The 15,027-nt window shown below is 44.1% G+C and overlaps 1 protein-coding gene across 2 annotated transcripts in view; it reads right to left on the reverse strand.

Annotated features, from left to right (window-relative positions):
- The window catches only part of LOC129765744 (uncharacterized), a 134,929-nt gene that overhangs the window by 6,052 nt on the left and 113,850 nt on the right, over nt 1-15,027 (reverse strand). The window lies entirely within an intron of this gene.

The raw sequence follows: 15,027 nt of genomic DNA on the forward strand, positions 1-15,027 counted from the left end.
CGCGGAACAAACGCATCGTTCGTAGAATGTAGCATCCAATGCCGTCAACATTTGTTTGCAATCAAATTAGGATCGAGAAACACGCACTTCTTCAAATAGGGAGAGGCAAGGCACAAACATGTTAGACAGGCTGGCGAACTTGATAGCGACACAGCATCATTTACATCAATCCAATGGTGTTTATCAATGCTAACCAAAGTGTATGCTGCTGCCGTAGCTACTATCCATATCCGATGAATGCCAGGCAAATTCCGCCTTTTCTTAGAAACGAGCTGCTGGACGATTCAAAAAAATTTGCTTGACAGTTTAGATGTATACTTATTTCAGCATTTTGTTCCTCAGAATTAATTTATCAATTTCGAGGACAACTCTCAATTCATCCCAGCAAAAATCTCATATCCACAAAAAATTAAACAATCATTCCAGAAACCTGAAACGTCTTTCTGCTACTTTTAGCCAATCTGTTATGATTTCGCCTTTTACTGCAAACCATCCAAATGATCGCCGGCATCTCGAGAATGAAAATATCAGATCCAGTTCCAGGTTACCATTTCGACTTCTGCTTTTTGCTTCAGTCATCTTTTCGAAAAGATTACTTTGGCGAGTGACGAGCGATAAAAAAATCATAAGCTTTGCCTTTTGGCAGCGGCCCAATCCACCGAAGGAAGTGAGACATAATCAAGGAAGCGAAATAATTCCTCGGACCGCGCACGCACGCGGTCGGGGGAAGGCCATGAACATTCGACAACATTTGGCCAAGCATTCCTCTGCTGACATATGTTGACCAAAATCTTGCTTCCCCTACCTTTACCTTAGCCACCCATCGCCACCACTCATTTGTGTTCTTGTTTTAATGAAAATTTAATGATTTCTTGAAAGGAAAAATCTGGGTGGAGCCCTCGAATGCTGCTTCAACCGAACCATAATAATGTACTTCTTCTGCGGGATCCACGAAACGGCCGTGGGAAGGATGGAGGTGGCGCATTTCAAGCGCAATTCCCTCCGCACTATTAGCATATATGTTGGGAAATGTAAATTTTGGCACACTTGTGCGGTGCACCTCTTGACACAGGGGGACCCGAGAGGATGACGACGATCACTTACGGCGGTCGTGAAAACATTAATTTCCTCTGCCGGTTATTTTTTTTCTTTCGTTTGTTGTTTTATTTTGCTCTTCGCTCCGGTCATGTCCAAAAAGGGCCAGGATGCTAAATTCAGTAGCTAATGTCTTGAACACGTGCACAAATAAATTCCCGAGTACCGTTCCTTCTGCGCGTCTCGTTCTGCACAGGAACTGTTGAAGTGCTGGTGGTGTTGGTGGTGGTAGTGATGCAGTGGAAGGCAAGAGTGATTGTCCTGCATTGGTTCTTTTTTCATTTTATTTCATTTTGGCAAAAAATCTCTGGTGTTACTTTCGCGCCTGGCGTTGAAAAATGATACGCTCATGCGGGTACTCGGAGCTGCCCACATGTTCACTTCGGAAACGCTTGTTTATTACTCGTCAGTTTTTAATTGTTATCGTGTTCACTCCTTTTTTTCTCCAACGACACTCATATTTTAAGGAAACTATGCCTAAGAATTCGGCTCCTTTAAACTTATGTAACTGAGTCTGTAAAAATAAATGAAAAAAAGAATAAAAAGAATACAAAGCCCAGTAAGAAATCACGCTTCCTCTCTCACTCTCTCACTCTCTCTCACTCTCTCACTCTCTCACTCTCTCTCTCTTTCTCTCACTCTCTCTCTCTTTCTCTCACTCTCTCTCTTTCTCTCACTCTCTCTCTTTCTCTCACTCTCCCTCACTCTCTCACTCTCTCTCTTTCTCTCACTCTCTCTCTCTTTCTCTCACTCTCTCTCTCTTTCTCTCACTCTCTCTCTTTCTCTCACTCTCTCTCTTTCTCTCACTCTCACTCTCTCTCTTTATCTCACTCTCTCTTTCTCTCACTCTCTCTCTTTCTCTCACTCTCTCTCTTTCTCTCACTCTCTCTCTCTTTTCTCTTTCTCTCTTTTTCTCTCTTTTTTTCTCTCTCTCTCTCTTTCTCTCTCTCTCTCTCTTTTCTCTCTCACTCTCTCACTCTCTCACTCTCTCACTTTCTCACTCTCTCTCTCACTCTCTCTCTCTCACTCTCTCTCTCTCACTCTCTCACTCTCTCACTCTTTTTTTTTTTTGGCAGACTTATCGCACTTCTTAACTAGGCGAACCTAGCCAGAATTTTCACCTGCCCCCGGGCTTCTGAATGCCAAAGGGGGACTAGGCTTTGCGGAATGCACGTATCTGCATGCTCGTGCTGTTTTAGTCCTGACCGAGGAATTGTCGGACAATCGCGCAGGTGCTAAGGATGACCGACTTTTGGATGCCGGCCAATTCCTTCTCCATATTCAACACCTTTAGCGCTTCCAGAAGTATCTTCGGGACAATTCCAGTTCCAGAGAGAACGACTGGAACAATTCTTGGGACCTCCCTTAGCCCCCACAGTTCCTTGAGCTCCACGGCCAATGGTCGGTACTTGCAGATTTTGCGACCGTGGGTCTCCTCCAGATTCTGGTTCAGTGGAATAGCGACATCGATGATGGTGACTTTGCGGTCGCTCTTGTCGTAACCCATTATATCTGGGCGGTTGTGGTGGATCGAGAGGTCGGTCAGAACAGTGCGATCCCAGTACAGCTTGAAACGGTCATTTTCCAGGACAGGTGCAGGCAGGTACCGGTAGTTTGGTACGTTGTCTTCCAGTAGAGCACATTGGAGCGCCAGTTGTCGACGAACAATACGGGCCACGTTGTTGTGGCGCTCGGTGTAGGCAAAACGGGACAGCCTCCCATAATGTGCTCTATGTTTTCACCTGGTTGATGGCACATCCGGCAAATGTCATCAACGTCTTGATGCCAGACGTACCGACTGCAGTTTCTCGTCGGCATTATCCTGTCCTGGATGGCTATCATGTCGGCTTCTACTACTGAAGAGAGTTCACCACGCGTTAGCCACAGATTAGATGCGGCCTTGTCGACGTGTGGCCGGTCCAGTTGATGGGGGTGGGCACCATGCACTGCCTTCTGCTTCCAAGCTGCAATCTTCTCCTCCACTGTCTGCAGATTGCAATTGAGTTGGTACTCCGCTTGCGCCAAGTGCAGAGCGCTGTATCCTCTGTCGGCGGCGCAGACAGCCCGGTATAGCGCGTTTTGGTTGGCGCGTTCTGCGAAGTACTCGCGCAGTTGTCGTACCTGGGCAACACTCAGTACAGATATGTCGACTATTCCAAGTCCCCTTCTTTGCGTGGCAGTGAAACTCTCTCCAGTGCCGATTGAGGATGGTGCATTCCGGCCTCTTTAAATGCTTTCCTCATCCTCCTCTCAAGGTCCTCTAGGTCAGTTTTGCTCCATTTGACTACATCAAAACTGAAGGTCAGCAGGGGAACCGCGAATGTGTTGATCGCGCGTACCTTGTTCCCCGCGTTAAGGAAAGTCCTCAGGACACAGTTCACTCGACTCAAGAACTTGTCTCGCAGCTCCGTCTTGATGTCGGAGTGGCGAATCCCGGTGAGCTGTCGGAATCCAAGATATTTATAGGATTCGCCACGAACCATGTCTCTTATAAACTCGCCGTCATAGACCTCGTAACCTCCGGATTCGGTAAGCTGCCCTTTCAGCAGATGGACACAGCGGCACTTGTCGAGGCCGAACTCCATGCAGATGTCCCTGCTTATGTCTTCGACAACCCGGATAGCTACACCTAGACGCTGACGTGAATCAGCGTAGACCTTGAGATCATCCATGTAGAAGGTATGGGTCACTTTTTCGTGGGCGCCGTCGCCATACCTTATTTTATAGCCATGACCGTTTCTATTGAGCGTCCTACTGAGGGGGTTCAGTGCCAGACAAAACCAAAGCGGGCTGAAAGAGTCGCCTTGGAATATCCCCGCTCTTTATCTGCAGCGTTCTAGACTGCAACACATTTTCCCCATCAGACCCCCTCCAACCCGTCACAGCTACTCTCGTGAGGTACCATCTCTTGCAACAGCCGTCGCCGTTGTTCACAATTCACCGTCGGGCGTTGTCAGCACTTTGGTCAGCCCTCCACCTTCGCTGCAGCTCCGACATGATTTGTGTAATTGCACTGCTCACGGCATTCCAGATCATCTCGTCGCGACACATCTCCTCCACAGTATTCCCGACATGAAGTGCAGGCAGCCCCTCGCGCCTTTCGGTGAACTTGGGACAGACAAAAACGACGTGCTCCGGTGTTTCCTCCATATCTCCACACTCCGGACAGAGGGGTGAAACTGCGTGCCCGAACCGGTGTAGATATTGCCTGAAACAGCCATGTCCAGACAGAAACTGCGTCAAGTAGAAGTTAACTTCACCATGTTTCCTGTTCAACCAGGTCGAAAGTACCGGTATCAGCCTGTACGTCCATCTACCATTTTCTGCCGTATCCCATTCATACTGCCATTTGTCCAACGACTCCGCTCTCATCAGTTTCCGGATACCTCTGCTTTCCCGTCGCTTGTAGCACTCGCTATCTTCCGCCAGAGTGATGCAGATGGGAATCATTCCGGCGATTACACACACAGCTTCTGTCGAAATGGTCCTATAAGCACATACGACTCGCATGGCCATGAGTCGGAATGTGCTGTTCAGCTTCCTCCGATTTCGGTGGTTTTCCAGAGCCGCCAACCAGGCAGGGCCACCATACCTACGTATCGACGAAGATACACTTGCCAAGAGACGCCTTTTGCTGCTGCTTGGGCCAAAGCTATTTGGCATGATCCTCGCCACCACGTTGATGGCCTTTGACGCCTTCCCACATGCATAGTCGACGTGCTGATTGAAGTTCAGCCGGTCGTCGATCATGACTCCGAGGTACTTCACCGCCCGCTTCGAAACGATGGTATGTCCTCCGACCGATACCTCTGCCCGCAGCATTGCCTTACGATTGCTCACTAACAGCACCTCGGTTTTGTGATGTGCCATCTGGAGCTTTACGTTGTCCATCCAACTGCCGATCATGTCTACAGCCTCAGTCGCCAACATTTCCACCTTCTGAAGCGTCTCGCCGATTACCGTTGTTACGATGTCGTCCGCGAAGCCCACGATCTCCACACCTCTGGGTAGCTTCAGCCTTAGAACACCGTCGTACATCGTGTTCCAAAGCGTAGGACCTAGGATGGAACCTTGTGGAACTCCCGCCGAGATATTCTTCAGTATCTGTCCCCTGTCTGTGTTGTATACCAGGATCCGATTCTGGAAATAACTCCTCAGTATCCTGTACAGGTAGCCAGGGACCTTCAATCTGTGTAGCGCCTCGGCGATGGCCTCCCAGCTGGCACTATTGAAGGCGTTCTTCACGTCAATCAAAATCACAGCGCAGTAACGGTCGCCTCTTCGTTTTTGTTTAAGCGAGACCTGAGCTTTCTCGATAACTGTCCGAATAGCGTCCACTGTCGACTTTCCTTTCCGGAACCCGAACTGCATTTTCGACAATCCGTTGTCATCCTCCGTGTATTTCACCAGTCTGTTGAGAATAACCCTCTCCAAGAGCTTCCCCAAAGTATCCAACAAACAAATAGGCCTATACGACGCTGGATCTCCAGGTGGCTTTCCTGGTTTCGGGAGCAGCACCAACTTTTGTATCTTCCATTTCGCAGGGAAGAGACCGTCATCCAGGCATTTCTGCAGCACCACCCTGAACATGTCGGGGAAAGCAAGGATCGCCGATTTCAGGGCCACATTGGGGATTCCGTCGGGGCCGGGTGCTTTTTTCAACTTTAGACCTTTTGCCACCGCGATGAGTTCTTCGTTGGTGACTTGTGCGTTCTCTGCTTCGTCCTCACCGTACAGTGTTGGTGGCCACGTCGGTGGGTCGTGCTGCGGAAAGAGTCCATTCACAATGACCTCGAGTTTTTCCAGACATAATTCCATGGGAGTCGTTGAACTACGGAATTTCGCCATCACGATTCGATATGCTTCACCCCAAGGATTTGCGTCGACGTCTCGACACAGCTCCCTATAGCAGTTTGATTTGCTCCTACGTATCTCTCGTTTCAAGGAGGCTCTGGTCGCTCGGAAAGACGCGCGGTGCTCCTCTCTCTCTACATCGGTTCGTGCCCTCTGGACTCTTCTTCTGGCTCGTAGACAGTTAGCGCGGAGGATACTGAGTGTCTCGTTCCACCAGTAGGCTGGACGTCGTTCATTCGTCGGGTTCAGTCTTCTCGGCATCGCTGTATCGCATGCCCTCACCAATGTTCCTGTCAGCCCGTCGGCGCTCAGATTAGGAGTTCTGCTGTCTATGCGTAGTGCTTCGACGAAAAGCTCCTTGTCAAAAACCTTTGTCCTCCACTTCCGCTCAAAGGTTCTTGTATTCCGTGCCACTGCGGGATTCCGTTGGCCGACACTATACAGGATTGCCTGGTGGTCGCTGTGTGTGTATCCCTCCGACACTCTCCACTTCGTGTTTGTCGCCAGTGATGGACTGCAGAAAGTTACATCGATGATGGATTCACGGCCGTCCCTTCGAAAGGTGCTGCTAGTGCCTTCGTTCAGAAGTGTGACGTCTAGTTTTGCGAAGGCTTCTAGTAGGCTGTACCCCCTGGCGTTGGTACATCTGCTTCCCCACTCCTCAGCCCAGGCATTGAAGTCTCCTCCGATGATGACTGGTGTTGTATACGGGATGGTCTACGGGCGTAATTTTGGGCTTCAATTTGAACAGTACACGACGCCAATTCCAAGGTTAACAAAATTCTTCGATTTATTAAACACTAATTCATAATTTATTTAAACGCTAACAAATCCACGTCATTTCACAGCAAACGGTGTTCAAGGAATGAAAATGAAAATTAAATAACAAGTGCTGGATCGTCATGATAACTGAACAACGATCCAAGTTCAGATTGACTACATATTAATATGAATGTTCTGGAATCTAACAACTGGTTTGCGGCCGCTGACCTTATCCGTGAGTACGTCCAACATCTCGTGAAACTGCTCCGCTGACCATCTTGGGGGTGCATAGCAACTACACATGAAGATTCCGTTGATTTTGACGATCACGAAACCTTCCTGTGAGATTTCCACCACTTCTTGGATGGGGTACCTTCCCATCACTAGTATTGCAGCCATCCCTGCTTTATCCACCACCCAGTTTCCGTTATCGCGAGGAACTCGGTACGGTTCTGCGATCATTGCAACGTCGCATTTGGTTTCAATTGTTTTTTTTTATCCCATTTATTTATTTATTAGGCTCATTAGCATTTTAGCTGTAACAGAGCCGGGTTTTAATCGTGTACATGTACATATGTTTATGTTTCTATAAACTGTAAATTACACAATAGTTAGTAGTAGCCATTTAGGCGTTAAGTTTTTCTGTTCCATTACATTATGGTAAATTACACAGTAGTAGCCATTTCGGCGTAAGGGTATTCTTTCTGTTCTTCCATTGTTCAGCAGACCGGCCAGCGGAGACAGTTGATATTGATCATTGTTGGGTTATTTATAGAACAGCAGCCCGATGTTTCTTGCAGAACAGAGCAGTTGTATGGATGAATCGATCTTTGTTCCACCGTGGATCAATCTCCATCGCTGATGATGTTTGTGTGGACGTAGTTATTCTATAACAACACAAAGATGGTCAATTGAGGGTCCTGAGTTTGAACTCACGATCGATCGCTTAATAAGCGAACGCGCAACCAATGTGGCTACGAAGACCCCCGATTTCAATTGTTGACTGCCACAACAATTGCTGTGCTATGTCGCAATGATTGAGCTTGAGCTGGGTAACCTCCATTACTGCGAACCCGCAATCGCCTTTTTGTACGCCGGACATTTGAAGCTACCTGTGACGTGGTCGTTTCCGTCCTCCTCATTGCACAACATGCACCTCGGTTGCTTTGTGCAGTCTCTAGCAACGTGGCCTTCCGTCCCGCACTTCCTGCACAATTTCGATCTGTCAGGTCCACCGCAGTTTTTCGCCTGGTGACCGAAGCCCATGCATTGAAAACATCTCTCCATTTGCTTGGCCATACGAGGGGTAGCTTTCATCGGGCACACGGACCACCCCACTTTTATTTTACCCTTCTCCACCAGTTTATTCGCAGCTTGTTTCGAAAGCCGTATCGAGGCCGTTTGTGTCCCACCGTACGCCTTTCTCAGCCGGATTGTCATCGGCACATCGCCAAGGTCACATTGTGACTGTAACGCAGTTCTCAATTCCTCAACAGTCGTGATCTCGTCCAGATACCGGCACTCGATGATTGATTCCTGAGAGAGAGCACTCACCTTCGCCTCCTCCCCTAATGACTTCTAAATGAGTTGTTTGAAAGCAGAGCTCTTAACCGCTGGATCTTTCTTAAGCTCGAAGAGCATCTCGCCTTTCTGCGTGCGCCTAGTTTTCACGACGTTCTCGCCCAGTGTCTCCAACTCCGGATCGCCTCTCACTTTCCGAAGGATAGCTGCGTACGATACTCCTGCTGACACTTCAACGATCAAAGCATCGCCCTTGATTCGCTCCACTCGAGGTCCGAGTTTCTTCTTTTCCTGCTCAACTTTTTTCTTCTTCTCCTTCTGTTTTTTGCGTTTTTCTGCCTGGTTATCGACAGTACGCCATTCACTGCTTTGACCTCCTTTCGCGTTACTCAGATCGTTCTTGGCCTTTTTCAGCTCTTCTTCTTCTCCTGGGGTGTCCCTCCTTCTCTTGTCCGATCGTGTGTTCAGAGGACCCTTCGGCGTCTCAAGTAACTCGACGGGTTTCTCCTTCGCCTCGAGCAGAGCCTTTTTAGCACCCTCAGCTCTCATCTGCAGCTCCTTATGCTCGCGTTCAGCAACCATGAAGGCTGATCTGATGCTCGTCACCAGATGTTGTATTTTTAAGTGGACATTGTTTTTGTCACTCTCTCTCTCTTTCTCTCACTCTCTCTCTCTCTCTCTCTCTCTTTCTCTCACTCTTTCTCTCTCTCTCTCACTCTCTCTCTCTCTTTCTCTCTCTCTCTCTTTCTCTCTCTCTCTCTCTCTCTCTCTCTCTTTCTCTCTCTCTCTTTTTTTTCTCTCTCTCTCTCTCTCTTTATTTCTCTCTTTCTCTCTCTTTCTCTCTTTCTCTCTTTATTTCTCTCTCTTTCTCTCTCTCTCTCTTTATTTCTCTCTCATTCTCTCTCTCTCTCTTTCTCTATCTCTCTCTCTTTCTCTCTCTCTCTCTCTCTTTCTCTCTCTCTCTCTTTCTCTCTCTCTCTCTCTCTTTCTCTCTCTCTCTCTCTCTCTTTCTCTCTCTCTCTCTTCACTTTCGTTGTTCAATGTTTAAGCCACAACTAGCGGAGTGTTTATAATCCTAATTATTAAGCTATAAAATCCTTAAGCTAATAAATCCTTAATTAAGCTATAAAGACTTTAAGGCTAGTATTTAAAAGAAAATTCATACAGCGCGAGATGCATTTCAGAGATGGTAGATATAGAAAGCTTGAGTTGCACGTGATCCGAGTTTTAATAGTCGAAAGAAAAAGTCCACCTATTACACGGCGACCGTGACAGGACTCGAACCTGCAATCTTCGGATGCGAAATCCGAGCCTTCTCCATTAGGTTATTGAAATACCGAAATACATTGAAGAATCTGCCCTATTCTGCCAAAAGACGTATGCTGAATTTGTTCAACGAGTTTCAAGAGCTAAACATTGTTCCGCCCGACTGGAGACAAGTTAGAGTTATAGCCACACGAAAACCCAACAAGCCAGCCTGCGACCACAATGCATGTAGGCCAATCGCAATGCTATCTTGCATTCGGGAATTGCTGGAGAAAATGATTCTTTCTCCTCGTTCAGACAAACGGACAATTTGCTTTTAGATACGCAGTTTGGGTTCAGAAGAAGCGAAGGAACGAATCATTGTTTAGCATTGCTTTCGTCTGAATTTCAAACGGCATTTGCTCGTAAAGAACAAATGGCTTCGACCTTCCTTGATATTAATGCGGGCCTTTTATTCTGTTTCTATTGATGTATTATCAGATAAATTTCATAATAATTGTGGTCTCACGCCAACTATGAATAACTATTTGTATAATTTTCTGTCAGAGAAACTATTGTGTTTTACTGAGTATCGAATTCTCTATGGAGTACTTGAGTACGGGTTGTTCTAGCAGAAGTAGTTCCCCTACCTCTTCGATTTGCAAAACAATCATACGGATATCTCATTCGCTATAATTGATAATTTTGAAGAACTTGCAACCTTCCCCTTGCAACATAAACAAAGAATGTTTCTCGTACTTCTGTCATTCTGCTGTAAACTTCGATTTATCCAAGCATCAAGAGATACGTGATATTCCAGAAAATATACGTTTTGTGGTTATCCCACGGATCTTATCGTCAAAATTTGCGAAGTGAGTTCTGATAGAATATTTTTTATTGATGGATCATACATTAATGATTCCACTGGTTTTGGCATATCTTATGAAAACAGCAGTGTCTTTTATAGATCGAGAAATCCCTATTCGGTGTATGTTGCGGAGATGACTGCAATCTATCACGCCTTGGAGAAAACTGAATCCCTGTCGTTTGATCACTAATTTATGTATTCAAATAGACTCAGCTCAATAGAAGCTGTCCAATCGATAGAACCTATTCCAAAATTCTGCATGCTTCTTTCGTTCCAAAATTGAAAAAAAAGATTGAAAAAAATATCTGGAAAAATTGAAATTATTTGTTTTTCAAACACGTATTTTTTTAAACTTCTAAAAAAAATATATGAATAGTCTTTACAATTTCCAACAAATTACCCATGCATTGAAAAATGGGCACTTTTACAGGGATTTTTTTTTCTAACAACTTTTTCATGTTTTCTTTGAAGAAATTACTACTAGTCCAAATTTTGTTCAAAGTCAAGAAATATGACCTTTCGTCGAAGTCAACTTTCAATCTTTTACAGTTTCTGGAATATTTGCCATTTTTGTATGGTGACTCCTAAAAAATAATGTTTTACTCGTAATATTTTTTAGTGTAAATTCTCGCGTTTGCCATGTCCCTTGTATAGAAACATAGGTTTTTTTGCAGAACATTTTCTTCGAACTCGAACTTCGAACGAATAGGTAGGGGAACTACCTCTGTTAGAACAACCCGTACTCGAGTACTCCATAGAGAATTCGATACCCAGTAAAACACACTCTTCCTCCACCTATAATTCTTGCTCATGGATGCTATTCATATTTTTTATTTTTTTGAGAATTTTAAAAAAGCTTTTTGTGATAAAAATGAGTTTCAATTTAATTTCAGTGTAATTTAAAAAAAAGTCGGTATTTTTTTAAGAAAATCTAAAGAATTTTTTACATTTCATCTTTTGACCAGAAATTCGTAGGTATTGTAGTTTGCAAGTTATAATTTTTTGTAAAAAATTCGGAAGTCGTATCCGAGACACGACCGCTTAGGACGTAGGACTACGCAATGATTTTTATTTATTTTTTTTAATTTGTTGATTTATCATTTCGGCTATTATTTGCGAATGCGTCGAAATTTCATAAATAACTCTTTAGTAAAAAGTATCGGGGACCCTGAAAAGGTTTAATGGCTTGCTTGGTTTTGTAGAATCATTTCGAGAAGCAACGATTCTTTCTTGCCTTTGCGAGAACAATACGCTAATTGTGTCGCCTAGTTGCAAAACCGGCCAACTACAAAAATAAAAATTTTACAGGAAAGACGATTTTCTATTGCATCATGCTACCTGTTTTGCAGCACATCATGATTTTCAAACGCGTGTTTTATAGGGAATTTATCGATATTGGTGCTGTTTCTCATTACCAATAAGTGGTCTAAAAAACCGAAAAAAACGAGTTTCTCAAACTTGTGGAGTTGGCCGGTTTTGCAACTAGGCGACACAATTAGTCATATGTCGCAATTTGTTTCTTTATATCAATGCACGCATTGCACTGAGTATTTAACGAGAGGTATCTTCCGTGCAGTTGCAGCGATAGAAATGAAACATCGCGAAAATGATCGTTTCTCAAAAATCGTTTCTCAATTTTCGGTCACAACCGTCAACAAAGCTAGGAGCTTGTTGCATCAGAACAGAGCCGATGTGTACGAGAGCAAATACGAATGGCAACTAAAAATATCGAAGGTGTACTATTCACATGTACATGTATTCACAGCTCGAAGGGAAACACAAAACACAAAACGAGCAGAATAAGTGACGTTTGTTGTTTCGGGAACAGAAAGTTTCTGAGAAAATTCCTCAGAGGATATGCAATACTCATACACTAGCGACAGCTTACTTACTATGCAAAGGTAGAGTTTACAGTTTTTATATTCTCTTTTCGCTATCCCCCTTCGTTTGCTTGTATTCTATCGGCTGCATAGTTTGCTCGTTGTTGACAACTATTTTTTTTAGGAAAACACACAAATGGATAGAACACACAAATATGTGGGGAAATTCCTTCCCCACATATTCTATCAATTCAAACCGATAGAAATATTCCAATTTCTATCAATTCAAACCGTATACAGACTATGGAATTGTAATGTATCGCATATAAAACAAATCTTAGAAAATTTCCGATTCGATTGGTACGCAAATCGTCAAAATACGTCCGCAGCAAAAATAGTTATTAACGGTAACTTTATTTCATAAAAAACGTGACCTGTTTTCTGATTTGGCCCCCCTAATGAATGACATAGTCCTACGTCAGAAAAAAAATAAGAATAAATTTTTGGCCTTTTTCAAAAAGTAGTCTAATTTTCTTGAAGTTTTTGCAAAGTTGCTTAAATGACCCATGTCTTTAAACCCACAACGTTTGACTGCTATCTGAGATGGTGCCGTCAACTCCTAAGACGAATTGGGATGAAATTGGTCTATTGATTTGATTATTAATGTATTCTAAATTATATAGCAAATAAGTTTTATATTAAAGTGAAATTCGACTCTGTGAATGTTAGATGATAAGTAATTGAGATTTACTTGTTACTAAGAGAAGTTTTTCCAGATAATGAACAATCAAATCCAATATTCTATACATATCCAGTGTATTTTGGATAATCGGTTATCTCTCGCCTTGCGGCCGAACAATTAATCTTATTCCTTTTCGCACCGTTCATTCCATTAACTTACGAAAGTCAAAATTTTCCTCTCATATGAAATTCGGAAGATGAGTTATCGTTGCGTTTGGTTTTACGAGCGATAATAAAATGTGTGTCGGTCCACGGATCATCCAGTCAAGAGACGTCGTCGTCGTCGTCTCCTCCGTCGTCCTTCCTTTCTCACACTACTCTCTTCGGAAGGCTTCGTCGTAATAACATCACGGGGAAGATTGACGTCAATTACATTCGCAGCAGCAGCCTGGGAGAAGCAAAAAAAAATGCGCAGAAATGTCGAAATGTTTTGCAAATTTATGGATAAAATCCTCGGCGAAAGATGGAGAAACGGATCCAAATATACCCGGCTGATTACGGCAATTACGGCGATGGCTTCAATTATGTACATATAATAATATTCTTTCTGTTTCTTTCTCTTAATACCTTAAAATCCCCAGAAAAAGAGAAAGTTGGTCTTTTGGCCAGGGAGATAATAAAACGAAAGGCATCTTTTTTCGAGTTCGCTCTTAGTTCAACTCTTACAGCCTGCACTTTTCATCGTTGAATTTCCGTCGATTTCGCAGGTTATTTTCAGTCATATCGTGTCACGAAGGCGAAGAATTTACTATTGTTGCAAATTTGTTATATTTCTACGAAAGAAGCACGCAAACACATGTAAACAACAACAACTGCATTCTTAGCCACCGAAAATGCCAATTAATATTCTTGTGATGTATTGAATTTGCATTTTATTTGTGTCATCCAGGCACGTTTCAGTCGTCTTCCCGTAACGACAACACCAGAAAAAAAACAAATTCCTAATAACACAATTAAACAAACCGGCTACCTTGAGGTGATTTAAGGAAAAATTATCTGTCATATGCTTATCTAATATTGATACCGTGTTAAACGATGGATTATTTCATTGGCCAACAACAATATCACATTCTATTTTCTGTCGACAGCCCCATTTCAGCTTGAACTGGGAACTCGGAAATTTAGCTTTGGTATTCCGAGTGCCATAAATCGTCAAACAAACTGACGCCGACGCTCCAAGCCCAAAAACTTTATTGTAATTCAGCTTATCGTTGGTTGGGGATCTTAACCCCCATATAACGTTCCAATGGAAAACAATTTTAATCGCACCCTCCGTACAAAATTCGGGACCATAAGCACGGCGGTTCGAACCGAATCCGAGAATCCCGGTGGAAGAAGACGCGCGCCTGCATTCGCCAGGGTCGTAAAATAACTCAAGTGATGATTGTAAAAACAAAAATCCACACTCTCGCTCACTTGGGTGACAACACAGAAGAAAAAAATAAGTGCGGAAGGTTTAAATCGCCGCGCTTCGATCCTCGGGACTTGTGTGACCAAGTTTGCAAGAACAATACGAACCGTTCTGCCAAAACTGAACAAAACAAAAGCCCACAAAGGACCCGGGACCCGGCATGTTTTCGGTGGCATGATTTGGGGTGGTTCAAGACGAGGTGACTTATTGAAATGCGCCTCACATCACCAGCGGCGGCCGGCTGACATTAACACGCGCGGCGCGCGTTTTCGGATTCGCTGGTTTATTTATTTCTTCTGTACACTTTTAGTTGTGTGATTTTTGTTGTTATTATGACCGCTTTGTGCCACTTTCGGAGGCAACAGAACATCGGCCAAGTGCCGTGACTATGGTTCAGATCTAGACTGTTGTGCACATGTCGGACAATGAATCAAGTTCAAGTGCATCGGGTGAATGGCCCATGTACGCATGTGACCGAAAGAACGGATATGGCACGAAAATTCCATGATGCGGAACCAACTCCGATTCAAGTATCCTATCTATTTTTTACAGTTTTTCACAGATACAGAAATTTCATGTTTATTGGGATAAGAACCCCCTATTTATGAGCGAATCAATTCAGCAAGGGTTAAAGGTGCTAGATTGGAACCAAAGCCAGCAACTGCTTAATTTGTGTTGTCTTATTTTTTTTTCTCTCAAAACATCCATGC

Source organism: Toxorhynchites rutilus, chromosome 1 (assembly GCF_029784135.1).
Source record: "Toxorhynchites rutilus septentrionalis strain SRP chromosome 1, ASM2978413v1, whole genome shotgun sequence".
NCBI lineage: Eukaryota > Metazoa > Arthropoda > Insecta > Diptera > Culicidae > Toxorhynchites > Toxorhynchites rutilus.